Genomic DNA, 14,146 nt, shown 5'->3' with positions numbered 1-14,146 from the left:
AAACTATTATAGCATTTTAGAGTGAAGTTGTTTGTTTCATGTTGGTTTTTAACGAAATTCTGGTAGAAAATGGCCTTCAAAGGGCTGCTGCTACAAGCTGTGTTATTGGCTTTCCTTATAAACAAGTTAAAATATTCCTTTGACTGGCAAGGCTAGCGTGTTTTTTTTGTGTGTGGGTTTTTTAAAAAATTTTTTTTCTGTTCTTGTCTGGTCCACAATAACACATTCATGGCCCACAGGGATATTGCGTGTTCTGAACAAAAACCTAAGCCATTTGCCTCCATCATTTAATATCCTCCTTTGCACTTGCCTTTGTGTTTTTTGTTTTTTGTTTTTTGTTTTTTTTTTTAATTTATTTTAATTAACCATGTGAAGATTGCACCTCTCATCGTAGTTCACTGCAGTTCATTGCAGTCTATCAATTCTGCATTTAAGGATAGTGAAGCTAATTATATATTTAGATTGCCTCTAAATTTTCAATTACTAGTAAGGTGGAGGTAACAAAATAAAAAATATTATGAAAGCCTTGCCCTTGTAGTGTGTGAATCTTTGTATCTTGCACTGATTTATCACTGAGTGGTCAGCATCCCAAAGTACCCATTGGTTTTATTTATTTATTTTTTTTTGGAATGATGTTTGTCAAATGTAAGTGAGTAGCACTACTTGAAATATCTTAAAATTTAAAAATTATTAAAGTAAAATGCAATGGATGAGGTTTCTTTCTGTCAGAATTACTGGATATTTAATAACAAGTAGCCATATCCTAATAATCTAAATTATACTCTTGGAAGAGAAATCAGAGTCCTCTCTATTTAACAGGCAGGGGAGAATCATAGAATCATAGAATGGCCTGGGTTGAAAAGGACACAGGTAAGTAAGTAAGTAATTAAAAGTAATTACTTTCAAATTACCAGAATTCCATCAAAATACCTAAGAAATACATTTAGGGCTAGGTCTCTCATTCTCACATACACACTGGAACAGGTTGCCCAAGGAGGTTGTGGATGCTCTGTCCCTGGAGGCATTCAAGGCCAGGCTGGATGTGGCTCTGGCAGCCTGGTCTGGTGGTTGGTGACCCTGCACATAGCAGGGGAGTTGGAACTAGATGATCTTAAAGATCCCTTCCAAACCACACCATTCTATCATTCTATGATTCTATGATTTTTATCTATTTAAGATTTATCTTTTTTTCCTATATGAGGCTCTTCTGTGAAGAGTCAAGATGGATCAAAGTATTAATATAAATAAATATGGATGAGGATTATTTTGGACAGATTTTAGAAGAATAAATGCTTATGTAAAGCTGTAACTTTGATGGTGTCTTGCCTTTCTCATTTAGAAACCATATGCCTTTGTGTGGGAGCTGGTCTGCTTCTGAGCTGTGGAGTTTTTTTTAAAAGCAAAAGGTTATGGTGATTGTATTGCTGTCACTCCAGAAAAACAGTCACCTTCTCTGGAAGCAAATTGAGTTATGTTTGAAAAAATTCAAATGGAGTATAATTTTCTGACCTACTGAATGTTGTCACAGGAGAGAATCATTAATGAGGAAGATAATTATATAATAATGTGATTGTAATTAGATCATATATTTCAGAGTACTTTAAGCTCATTTTATGAAGGGCTTGGAGGCAGGCAAATCAGGGCATTTAAGCGAAGAGCAGGAAAGAAGGCAAATGGCGTGTGAAAAGTGAAAGTACAAAGAATGAGCATGAGGGAAAAGTGTAGTGAGAGATGGGATAGGAAGTGAAAGGTAGAAAGGAGTGCAGAATTGACGAGCTCATTTTTAAAGGTCAAGAAAATGAGTAGATGAGTTTAAAGAGAAGAATGATGTTTGGAAGTAGGTAGGAAATAAAGAAGACAACCAAACAGACAAGCTGGGAGACTGATATGTAGGATCAAAGGATTCTTGCTGGTGGCCAGCAAGAATGTGTGGACCCTGAAGGTGATTATGGAAAGAGGTGACAGGACTGGATATAGCATAAGGGTTTCAGAAATAGAGAACCAAAGATGCATCTGAATCAACAGGCAGACAAAACAGCAGTGGAAATCTAGAAGAGACGAAGGCTAGACTTACTGGGCTGGATTTGAGGCAGCTGGACATCCAAGTCCAAAGTGGCAAATGTGAGGCAGTGCTGCTAGAAGCAGGGAGGGGAGCACACGTGTCTGAAAATTGCTGAAGATAGAATTCAGAATTTTATTTCCCCCCTCAGTGGAAATGATTGTTACACTGGAGGCAGTTATTTGGTTTTGTGAAACATCGGCATTTAGATACCAACATCCTTTGACTGATTCTGGCTTCCCTGATTTTTTTTTCAAAGGGGAAAAAGGTTTACATTGTGCTAGTGTATGGCTCTGTTTCACCCCCCAAAATTATAAAATTACTGCTCCCAACTGACCACCTTGTGATCTCCATGTCCCTGAGAAGCAGTCCCAGCACTGCATGCACTTGGGCAGTTAGGGGCTGGAGGACTGTTACCGGCAAGGATGGTGGTCTCTCCATGGATGGAAGGTCCTGGTGTCCAAAGCTGAGTACTTGTGAAAGTGATGTGAGTGTCCATCTTCTCAGCAGAGATGAGGGCTTATTGTCGTCCTCCAGCTCTGGGTCCTTGTTGCTCCTGGAGTAGTCTTGCCGCATCCTCAGCAGAGGGAGATCCTGGCTCTGCATCGCTCAACCATGGCAACTGGTTGGGTTATCATGGTTTGCCAGCCAAGGCAGTCCCAATCTTATGTTTTAAGCGTACTTCACAGTGAACCCAAGGTTTCTGGATGCAGCAAGATCTGAATTAGGCAGTCAGCCAGTGAGTCGAAATTCTTCTTTAATGAGTCAGTGGGTCTCTGGTTCATTAAAGTCAAGGGCAGTCTTATCAACGGCAGGCAGCCAGAAGTGATGTTTGGGGGTTCACTTGCCTTGTGTGTATGGTCTACTCAGTTTTGTCCTGTTTTTGATGCATCTTTTAGTCTTTTTGCTTTAACAGAAATATGATGTTCCTTATGCTTTGTAACAGGTTTACACAAAAGTCACGACCACACTGAGATACTGCTCATAAATTAACTACATTCTTCTATTTTTCAGGAAATTTGATTTTTCTTGGAAATATTATCTTAATCATCTCATATCTCATTAGGTTATGACCTTATTATGCTAGTGCTGCAATTAAATCTTTAATTTTCCTCTTCCAGGAGACATGTAAAAATCATTAAGCAGTGCTGTTATACACTGACAGAGTATATGCAAAGGCATTTTTTCTGTGTTTCATGATATCATTGGTTGAGTTTGAGTTTTAGAAAACTCCTGTGCATCCCTAAAGCTTTGATTCTTGTATTTTTTTTTTTTTAATTGGAAATGCATTCATTTATATTTTCATTTATTTATTTATTTTGCTCAGAGAGAAAAAAAACTACTTGTCTCTTTAACTCTTCTGTTTCACTTCCTATCTGTGGATTCCTAAAAAACAAAAATCAAAATTGTAACTTGAGTTTGTCTTCTTATTTTTACTTCTTTAAAATATGATCTTCCTCAGGCAGAAATTAAAGTGGAATTCTTTCAGTGATCTCAGGGAGGGAGAAAAACAGCAAGATTTTTAAACATTGATTTCCTTTGAGTGTCTTTGCTGTTTTTGAAAAATTGGACATGTTTCTCTTGACAATTGTGAAGTACTGAAATGACATAAACTGTTGCGCTAGAGCTGCAATGCTCTTGGGACTCCTTAGCATTTTGTCTACTGGGAAGCTGCATCTTTTTTTATAAATTGCTGGATTTTTTTCCTTCTTTCTTTGTAACTGTTTTCTCATAAGTGCTATGAATGTAAGCATAGGCTCATTAGAGCAGTTTTACCTAAATAAGTTACTTTGATGTGAAACATGTGAAGCCTCAAATTGAACTCCTGTTTAATCCACCCAGCTGAGCAGTGAAAAAGGAATGACTCTAGTTTTGTTGAAAGTTCCAAATGATGTATCTTAATCATTCCTATTTGATCAAGAGCATATGACAGTAGATTCACCAGTAGTTATTCAGTTTTTTTCTGAGGGCTGAAACCTGTGAAAGGAAAGAAGAATTTTGTCACTGCGTGAAATGGAGGGTGTATAGTTAGGGACCAGAAGTGCTTGGAGGATGAGGTAAGTTAATGCGGAAGCTGATAGGAGAATATGAATATGAGTGTAAAGGGGGAGTCAATAAATGTGGCAGAGGGAAAGGAAGAACAAAGCTTTGAAAGATAAGGATTTATGTAAATGGAATAGTGCATCTTCAAATTTGCTTGTTTAGGAGTGACTTATAAGAAACTGTGGATTTATGTGTATTATCCTTTTTTTTTCTTTCTTTTTTTTTTTTTTTCTGTTTTGATTCTTGCTTGTGAAGATAGCAGGTTTGCATATTTAAATCAATTTTCAGGCCAGGTACAGAACTAAGGATGTGGATTGGCTTTTACTGGTGCACAGTAACTGGTTTTGTTTGTTAACCTGTTTTAGAGGACTTGCATTAAGCTGAATGCATGGTTTTTTTTGCACAGTAAAGACGTAAATCTGCTTTTAAAAACTTGTGCATTTGTATTACCACTGTTTCAGTGGTTAGACACTGACAATTGTGCTTATGGCCATTCTTTTGGAATGCTGTTGAACTGTTATATTTCTTTCATCACAAATAAGTTGTAGTCTTGCTAGACTTTCAGAAGGTGCCATCCATGCTGCTGCTTCTGTTAAGATAAAGTTGCAAAATGCTAGCCACAACTAAGTGCCCTTTTTTGTTGGGTCTCCAAGGAGTACAGTATGTTTTAACAAGAAACAGAGCTATGAAAAATGCATGAACTGCCAGGAACTACAGCAAGCAGAGAGGCTGTAAACAAAGCGACAATAACCTGGTACTCCTAGAGAGGGAATCTGACATGGTAAAACATCAGAACATCTTCTAGCAAAAAAAAAAAAAAAAAAAAAAAGAGAGAGAAAAAAAAATACGAAAGAAAAGCTGTTTTTCTCTCCTGTTCCCTAAAGTGTGACTTCTGTTTTTTAAGTTAGCTTGTGTATCATCTCTGCACTTAAGATGTACTCGCCATACTTCTTCTCTTTGTGCAATCTAGACCAGGCACAAAACTGATTTCTTTAGAGCCCTTATGTTATGTGTTCAGCCAACAAGACTGAGGAAATGTGTGGTCTCCACACTGACATATCCAGCTTCACTTTATAATCAAACTTTTGTGTGCCCTTCTCCCAGATTCCTTGAGAATGCTTTTCTGGGTCTTTCCATCACCTTGCATTGGTCAAATCCTGCTAGTTTCTAGTGAAAATTTATTAAGAGCTAACATGCCTTTTTTATTGCTGTGTAAAAATATTCCTTTCACATAAATAGCTTTTGTTCCATGTTCACTCACATCTTCACAATTCTGCCTGTTAACAGACAACTGGTGTTATTTTTCCATCCTTTGCGTGACAAAAAAAAATATCTTTTGTGGCTCTGCTAGTCATCTTCTCCTCTGCCTTACTCTGGGCTAAGGAAGGATAACCCAAGTCATGTACACGTCTGGATGAATTGTACTGGTAGTTGGCATGATGGAATTCCTATCTCCTGCAGCAGTGAAATTATCTGCTAGTCTATGCTCTCTTCCAGTGTAGCTATGTCATACTGGTGCCATTTGCTCTACTGTTAGAGCAAACACTGTTGTTTATAGTCACTTAACCACCATGTACACCAGCTTGTGTTTTGCCATTAAGCATGTAGACATTCTTTTTTGGTATTACTAGATGCAATCCCTTTTCTGTTTGTTTGTTTTTTTTCTGTCCTTGTTATCACACAGTTCTTCTGGAAGGTATTCTTTATGTTGACTGTGCTGCCTTATTAGCAAGCTTCAATATCATTCATATTTTTAATGGCCAAGTCAACTAAAAAAAGTAGTAAGATCTATGCCAAGATCTGTCCTTGAGGAACTCTGCTAATAACCTTTCTGCAGCTGGAAAGTATTTCCAGCACTACTCCGGGCACTTCCATTTTACACTTTTAATCCTTGTTTGAATAAATTACATGGGGAATGAATTATCAACCACTTTACTGAAGATGAAATAATAACAAAGACTTAACTGCAGTTGTCTAGGCTGGTTAAGAGCAATGTTATGTATCTCTTGCTATGTAAAGCTGCAGTTGAGCTTTCTAACTTTGCGTCTTTGTCTTTCCTTCAGAACTTTTGTTTGAATCCGAAAGAGGCTGACAACATTAGAACATCTTTTTTTTTTTTTTTTTTTCTTTTTTCTTTTTTTTCTTTTTTGCTCATATACATTTGCTTCTCTTCTCTTCTTGTGCTACCTTCCTTGAGAAGATCTGATGTTTGCTACTAGTTGAGCTTTAGGTTATTGGACCTCTTGGTTTGAACAGATTAAACTTTTTTTAAAAATTTTACCCAGTGTGCAATACCGTGATACAGTGTAGTGATACAGATCTTTATTATTTTGTTGTTTATCTTCTTTCAATTTGGGACATAATTAAGATCTTTACAGGAAATCTCTATCTAGATATTTTTTTCCCCAGCTGGTGATGCTATTTTCTTTAAATTTCTGTAGTCACTGAGCTGAGCTAATTCTTCCCTATCTCCTCCTTTTGGCCAGAGGAGCTTTTCACCAGGCTTAAATTATCACTATGGCAATAAAAATACTAGTAAAATATATTGCCGCAGACCTGCTGAATAACACTAGTGGAACTGTCAGATGTGTAGCTCTTGCATTCTGCAGGCTATTTACTTGCTGTCATTGCTAACCTGCTGCATTGTGGAGCTGCCATGCTCTCATTTCCTCCAGGGGCAATGAAAACAAAGGTGGCATCAGCAGCTGTGCAACTCCATGTGCTAACAGCTTACCCTGCCGTTCAGAAGTGGTAAGAGGTGCTGACAGATGGCATGAACGAATTACCTGAGAAAACCACCTGAAAAGAAAACCTTGGTAGTCACATTAACAATTAAAGATGACATAGTTAGGGAAAGTTCTCATCTAGACTTATTGTACCTCTTTTGTGTGAAGCAGGTGAGGTTTCCCTCCTGCAATAAAGGATAGAGGGGTCCTGTAGAATTTCTCAGTGAAGATTGTTTGCTTCAAAGTAAAGCAGAAAGATTGCTTGAGAACAAGGTGAAATATTTGCTCTCCCCCTTATTCTGCCTGGGCAGCTGTGGTCCTTTTTATAGTATTTCCCACCCCAAGAGCAGTAATGGCTGAGCATCAAGCTGCAATTTTGCTTGGCTTTAACTTCACTTCATTGATTATCGTTCAGGAGAAGAAAACAGAATTTGACTTGGAAAGCTGAGCAGTGTTTCAGTTTCTTCCATGTGCATAAAGTTACTGCGAAGCAGTTTTGGATGTCGGGGGAAATTCTTCACGGAGAGAATGGTGAGATGCTGGAACAGGCTGCCCAGAGAGACTGTGGATGCGCCCTCCCTGGAGTTGTTCAAGACCAGGTTGGATGGGGCCCTGGGCAATCTTGCCAAGTACCAGATCTGGAGGTTGGTGGCCCTGTGTGCAGCAGGGGGGTTGGACCTTGGGGTCCCTTCCAACTCTGGCCGTTCTGTGATTCTATGAAAGCCGTGTTCTTGGTGCTGGGAGAGCTCCAGCCATGGTCCTTAGGTGGGGAGCTTTAAAGTAAACCTATTAAACCATGTTAACTAGTCTTAAGTATATTTTCCTAAATATGCCCAATATTATTTTTTTCTTTAAAATATTTTCTTTGGTGGAGAATAAATAAGCAGATAGGATTTTATTTTCTTGTTTCGTATGTTCAATATAATTTCAATCCAGTGTATTTGGTTTCTTGAGGTTGATATCCTATGCAGGAGGTAGCTTTTATGATGTAGATATATATTTTATATAGTTTTTCACAGAATTAAAGGAAGAAATTAAAGAAACATTTGGAAGAAAATGCCATAGTTACTGATCTTTTTTTTTTTTTTTTTTTTTTAAATAAGACTTGAAATTTGTAAGTCAAAGCTGATCTGTACAACCATATTTACAGAGCAAAGCTGTGCTTAAAAAAGACTTCTTAATTTCTTCTTTTTTCAATTAAAACCTGCCAAATGCAGATACTCTTAGCTACTGTTTAACTAAAATTTACTTTAGCTGAGCCCCGTGCTGTACTGTGCTCATACAGGAACATTACTGACGGCTCTCAGAATTCTGTTTATAAATACTGTAATGTTTGGTAGTGTTTTTAAACTTCAAGGTATGAATTCGCTTCAGTCTTTACTCTGCAACAGCGAAAAATTTGTACATAAGTATATAAATTTAAAAGTAAACACTTCTGATGAAAAAGTTATTTCTTGTATATACTTACCCATTGTTTATATTTAATCTGGCATTATGAAAAAATCAGTGGATAGATATAGCTTTCCTGTCTCTGGATATAATGCCATGAAGAGTGATGCAGTGGTAGTGTGGGTACTGTGTGGTCCTCAGCACGTCTTCCAGGGTTTTGCTTGGACCAGCCCAAGTGTTCCCACAGTTGTGCTGGCTTTCAGGTAAATACTGAATCATTAAATTTCAGTAAACTTTATAGATAACATGAACAGCTTTTTTCTGCCTGTGCCTTACTTGCACACGTGTCATTTAGCACAGTCATTTGAAGTTGTGATCTCCTTTGAAGTTGTATTTGACGTACATTTCTGACAAGTGACTGCAGAAATTTTGTTGTGACGTTTTATGGGTACGGTTCTAACAAGCTCTTGAAAACTCATGTTGTGGAATTTGCATCCAGATTAAAGATTTACTTTTTCTATGAAAAAAGCCCTCAGATTTTTACGTGTGCTCTAAGATCAAACTTCATATTGATGTGGAACGGTTAAACACATCTTTCAAACTTACAGAAAAATTCCTATAATTTTCAGCTGCGTGCTAGGAAACACAACATGAATGCACAATGAATATGTTACCTTGTTATTTATGGAGGGGAAGTAGAGTAAATCAGAATTAGCATCTATTTCTTTTCAGTGTGTAATTTGCAGGTGCAGTTATTCTAGAAATTCTTCCAAACACATTCTCAGCTGTTCTTACTATTCTCTGTGGGCCTGTGACCACAGTCCTTATACTAGGAGAGGCACTGAAGACATTTTAAAAAGAACAAGAAGAAAAAGATAAAAAGAAAAGCAATTGAGTTGTTGTCACTCTTATTTAAGTATGAAAGTGAGACACATCTTTTGAGGTCAAGATCTTCCAAGTTATTGTCCTTGATTTTGAGCATTCTTTCATTTCTACTTAGTTATTTACGAAGTGCATTTTTCATAGTTCCTAATATGTATAATGTCATCAGCAATTACAGTGGACATGTTATATCGTTTTCATTTCATTTCAACAGGGCATGAGTGTGGACAGTGATGTTCTGAGAGCTGCTGTCCTAAAATTCCAGAAGTCTTTTGCTTATTTTACAAAATCTTTATTCATCTTGAGTTAGTGTCTTGATTATTCTTCCTCTGATGACAGAATTTATGCATCATAAACTGCCTAGATTGCCTTTGTTGTAGTCATCTTTTCTCATTTTACATAGCATCTCACCAACCTACAAAAAAAAAAAACAAAAAAAAACTGCCTCAAGAAAATAGATTTAAACATACCTGCAAAAGTTCTCTGGTGAATGGTTTATAGGAGGATGTTCAAGAGAGAAATCCTCATCAGAGATGAACATAAATTTTGTGAAAATCATTGTGGAATTTCCTTTCTATCCCCTTCAAACTCTGCCTTTGTAATAATTTGCTAATGTGCTGCGGGGTACAGGATACAGATACGTGCTTGTCAGTTTAAAGTTAGCTGCTTTTTGTTAGCACTGGAGGTTAGGAAATATAGCTTGCGAATGCAAGGGGAAGCATGCAATATTTCAGCTCAAAACAGGGCATCTGATAAAAGACTGACAAGTGTAGTCAACTGCTATAGCTTTGTGGCATTTGATAAACTGAGAACTACTAATCCCAGAGCAAATACTCACTTCCAAAACACAGGGGGCCTAAGGTTATACTTACGATGAGTCAACATTGAATCGCCTAATGCCAAAGAGAAGGTCAAGGAACAACCTCATGGATAAGAGATTAAATGCAAAAAGCGTGCATGTATTAGGAGTTGAATAAATGGATTAAGTATCAACAGATGTTCGTTTAATTACAAGCAGGCTCCACTTGCTGTGACTGAAATTATGTGTTTAGTGCATTACAGAACAAGGCAATGGCCTGGGCTTCAGCTGTCTTGCAGAGCATCAGTAACACTTTCCTGATAGGCAGCGATAATTTGATAGCAAAGACTCCTGCCACACTCACGGACCTTCTCTTTCATCTTGCAGTTCACAGACTCCTGCTTTCCAAAATGGCTCACCATCCTCTCTTCAGGCAGTGAATAGGGATTGAGATGAGGGGGAGGGCCTTTTCCAGTGCCTGCAGTAACTCCCAGGTCACTTGCATTAGTACAGTATGGGCAGAAGAACTGTTGCGATCTGTCCACTGGCACTGAGCTTAATGGTGAACTTTGCAAAGCATATTTCATTTGATATCAAAAGGGTTAGTTTTTCAGTACAAGATAATTAGAGGATTGTGTGTAATTTCTTCTAAAGGAGGCCTTGCTACTTTTTCATCTTGCAGTTAGTTTTGAATGATTCACTATTCTATGTCTTTGGACAATTTATTGCTGAGAGTGAGGTATGAAGGTTTAAAAACTACAAGGTTATGTTATCCTTAAGAATGTCACAGGACAAGAGGTAATGACTAAGTTATGCCAGGGAGGTTCAGGTTGAATATTAGGAGAAAATTCTTCTCAGAAGGAGTAGTGAAGCAGTGGCACAGACTGCCCAGGGAGGTAGTATGTAGTCACTGTCCCTGGAGGTATTGAAGAAATGTGTGGATGTGGTACTGAGGGGTATGGTTAGTGGGCAGGATGGTGATGGGCTGATGATTGGACTAGATGGTCTTACAGCAGTTTTTTCGAACTTTAATGATTCTGTGAACAACAGTTGCAAATAAAAAATTGAAGATGACTTTATGAAGTAGGTAAACTATCACCTGTGGAGCAAAGAAGTTACAATACTCAGCATGCAAATAATTTGTAATGTTGGACTACAAACATTATACATAGCTTTATGAACAGGTAGAAATACTGCTTTCATTTGTAGTTTTAATTTCAAGGCACTCATTAGAACTTTTCTTTGTGTTAAGATATTTATAAAACTGAGGTATGTTATCTCTGCCATTATGGTCCAAACCATCTTTGAAAATATTCAAATCTAGAAGAATATTTTAATGAGTCGAAATGATTAATGATATTCATAATTCATCATTGGCATTTTTTCTTCAGGTTACTTTTTTTTTTTTTACGTTGGCTACCAGTAAGTCTCCTGTGCTGTATTATCAGACAGTGCCTGTGCTATATCAGTATAGTGTCAGATGTCACAATTGTTGGTCTTCACTAAGCTTCTGTAGCTGCTATGCTTAATTAGAGCTGCTCTTCATTTGAGATGTGAGATAACACTGTAGTGATTTCACAAAAATCCTTCCACTTCATACAGATCTGTAAAATTAATCAGAACATATTGATATTCACAGGAGTTACCAAAAAGAGACCTTGTAATTGAAATAACATTGGTTTTAAAAACCAGCTGTCCTGGAGATGAGTGACAGTGAATATCTGTTACAGTATTTCATTTGAAAACTATAAAATACCTTTTTCAAAAAAATCCACGAAAGCAAAATGCTACAATGAATTTTGTTAATGGCTAATATTAAAAAGTTAGGTTTTGGACAGAGAAGGACTTAAACTTTGGCATTTACAAACCTTTTGAAGTGTCAGCATGGGAAATCATGAGAGATTTGAAATGTAATTCTGAGTCTTTTAATATACTTTTTAAAATGTGCTTTACATCTGTATTTATTTTACATTTAGCTGTATTAGTGCAGCTGAACATTTTAAGTCATAAGGGTGAGCGCTTTATTTTTAACTCAAGTTACAGATTAAGAAAAATACAATTAATGTCTGTGTCTAGATTTGTCTTGCATCCATCTGACATTACCCAGAGTATGATTTATTAACAGTAATGGCTTGTCTCCATTGAAGTTCTAGCTTTCTTCTATGTTTCATATCTGTTTTTCCAGAGTTGATTTAAATATTTATTTAAAAATGCAAAGGTTAAGAAATATTTTAACACTTTGAATGGTTAGTGTCTAACTCTGAGTATGATATTTGAAATCTGGGAGGCCCCAAAAGACTTTGCCCATACGGAAGATGGAGACTGCAGCTTGCAAAGCCACTGAAGTATTGGTAATAGCCAAGCAGCTTAGATTTTGGGGTCAGAAAGCTGTGACAATTCACTATTCCAGCTGATCTAAATGCCTTTATTGTGTCCTGTTATAGAACTTCAGATGTGTTCTTTTCCCTGTGTCTTAGCAGGAGCCAAGTGGAAATCCTCTCTCTCTTCTGCCTTGCTGTGTAGAAATTGCAATTGTTGATGGATATAATGGAGCAGTGATGGTATCTATGGTGGGGACAGAGACTAGCTTGGCAAGGGCAGATTATGTGGAAAGGGAAGGATCTGGTCGGATCTAATTTGGACTTCCAACTTGTCTGCAGGTGTTTGGTTCCCAGTATCTGAAAAAGTATTTTTTCCCGTATGAAAATGCAAGCAAAGTTGAAGTTCAGAAGAGCTTCTAACCCTCCTTTTTGTAGCTGTAAAGGCAGCTTCTGCAGATTATTCTTTGAGTGGTTTATTCTTTACTGACTGTTTGCAATTTTTAAAATTGCCCAGCCTGTAAATGTGTTGGGTCTCAGGTCGTGTCAGTGCTGTCCAAAGTACTGCTGAGAAAAAAATGATATCTTTTCTGCTGTGGATAAAGTCCTTCATACTTACGAGGGTGGACAATGATAGGACAAGGGGGAATGGTTTTAAATTGAGACAGGGGAAGTTTAGGTTAGAAATTAGGAGGAAGTTTTTCACTCAGAGGGTGGTGACACAGTGGAAGGAGGTTGTGGATGCCCCATCCCTGGAGGCATTCAAGGCCAGGCTGGATGTGGCTCTGGGCAGCCTGGTCTGCTGGTTGGCGACCCTGCACGTAGCAGGGGGGTTGAAACTAGATGATTGTTGTGGTCCTTTTCAGCCCAGGCCATTCTATGATTCTATGATATTTCTGCAGAGCAGGAAATACATATGAAGACTTTTTACTAGGTTTCTTTCAAGCTGTTTCCAGCCATGAGGAATTTTAGTTTGTAGAAAATTTGGGAACTCTCTGAGTAAGCATTGTAAAGGAGGCTACAAGCTGTTCTCCAATTTCTATTTATTTTTCTTTTGCTTATGGAGAATGGAGAATATTCAGAAGAATTTGTGTGAATATTGTCACCTTGATGATCTTTGCTTAGAGGTCTTATTCTTCCCATTATCATTTAGTTTTCATCTTCACTCACACCTGCTTCTTTACAGGGAAAATAAGCAGAGGTGACAGTCTTGGCTGTTTCAAGTGAGACACAAGAAGGGAGATCAAGTGTAACTTCCCCACAGATAATACTTTAATATTTATCATCTGTGGCCACTTGGCTTCTGCGTGGCCTCCCAGATTCTGTTTTCCTTCCAGAGTGCCTGGAAGTGATGAATACAAGTAAAGTTGGAGCAGTACAGGGTTGTGTCTGAGGAGATGGGAGAAGGAAAGGAGGGAGAGGAGTGCTTTTTGAAGGGAGGAATTGGTTTAGGTTTTATGTTAAATGTGCTGTGTGAGAAGGCAGTTTGAAGTATTGCATAGTTCAGAAATCTGTCCTTGCTCTGTTTGTAAAATACTGCAGTAAGGTCATCCAGATTAACAAAGGTTATTCTTAACTCAAGTGGTATTTTATGATTCTGGTTTCGAATGAAATACATCCCAGTCCTAAACTATTTTGGCTTACGTATTACTTGTTAGTGTTTCAGTCTGTTTTCAGACTTCTTATTTGCAAGCACAAGTGACATAAACTCAAAAGTACAAGATAAATATTTGCACATGGGCACGGCATAAGGATTGATGCTCCCAGTGGGCATTTTTTGAATATGTGCTCAATTTACATTTGTCAGAGAAGAACACACAGATTCTTTTCTTTTCTGTTTCTCATCTCATGCATGTATACTGTGACAAAGATGGTATTTCTTCTCTCTCTCTCTCTCTCTCTCTTTTTTTTTTTTTTTTTTTTTTTTTTT

This window comes from Centrocercus urophasianus, unplaced genomic scaffold (genome assembly GCF_019232065.1).
Source record: "Centrocercus urophasianus isolate 14NV4802_14NV808 unplaced genomic scaffold, USGS_Curo_1.0 seq_11, whole genome shotgun sequence".
Lineage (NCBI taxonomy): Eukaryota > Metazoa > Chordata > Aves > Galliformes > Phasianidae > Centrocercus > Centrocercus urophasianus.
This window is presented reverse-complemented; position numbering follows the sequence as displayed.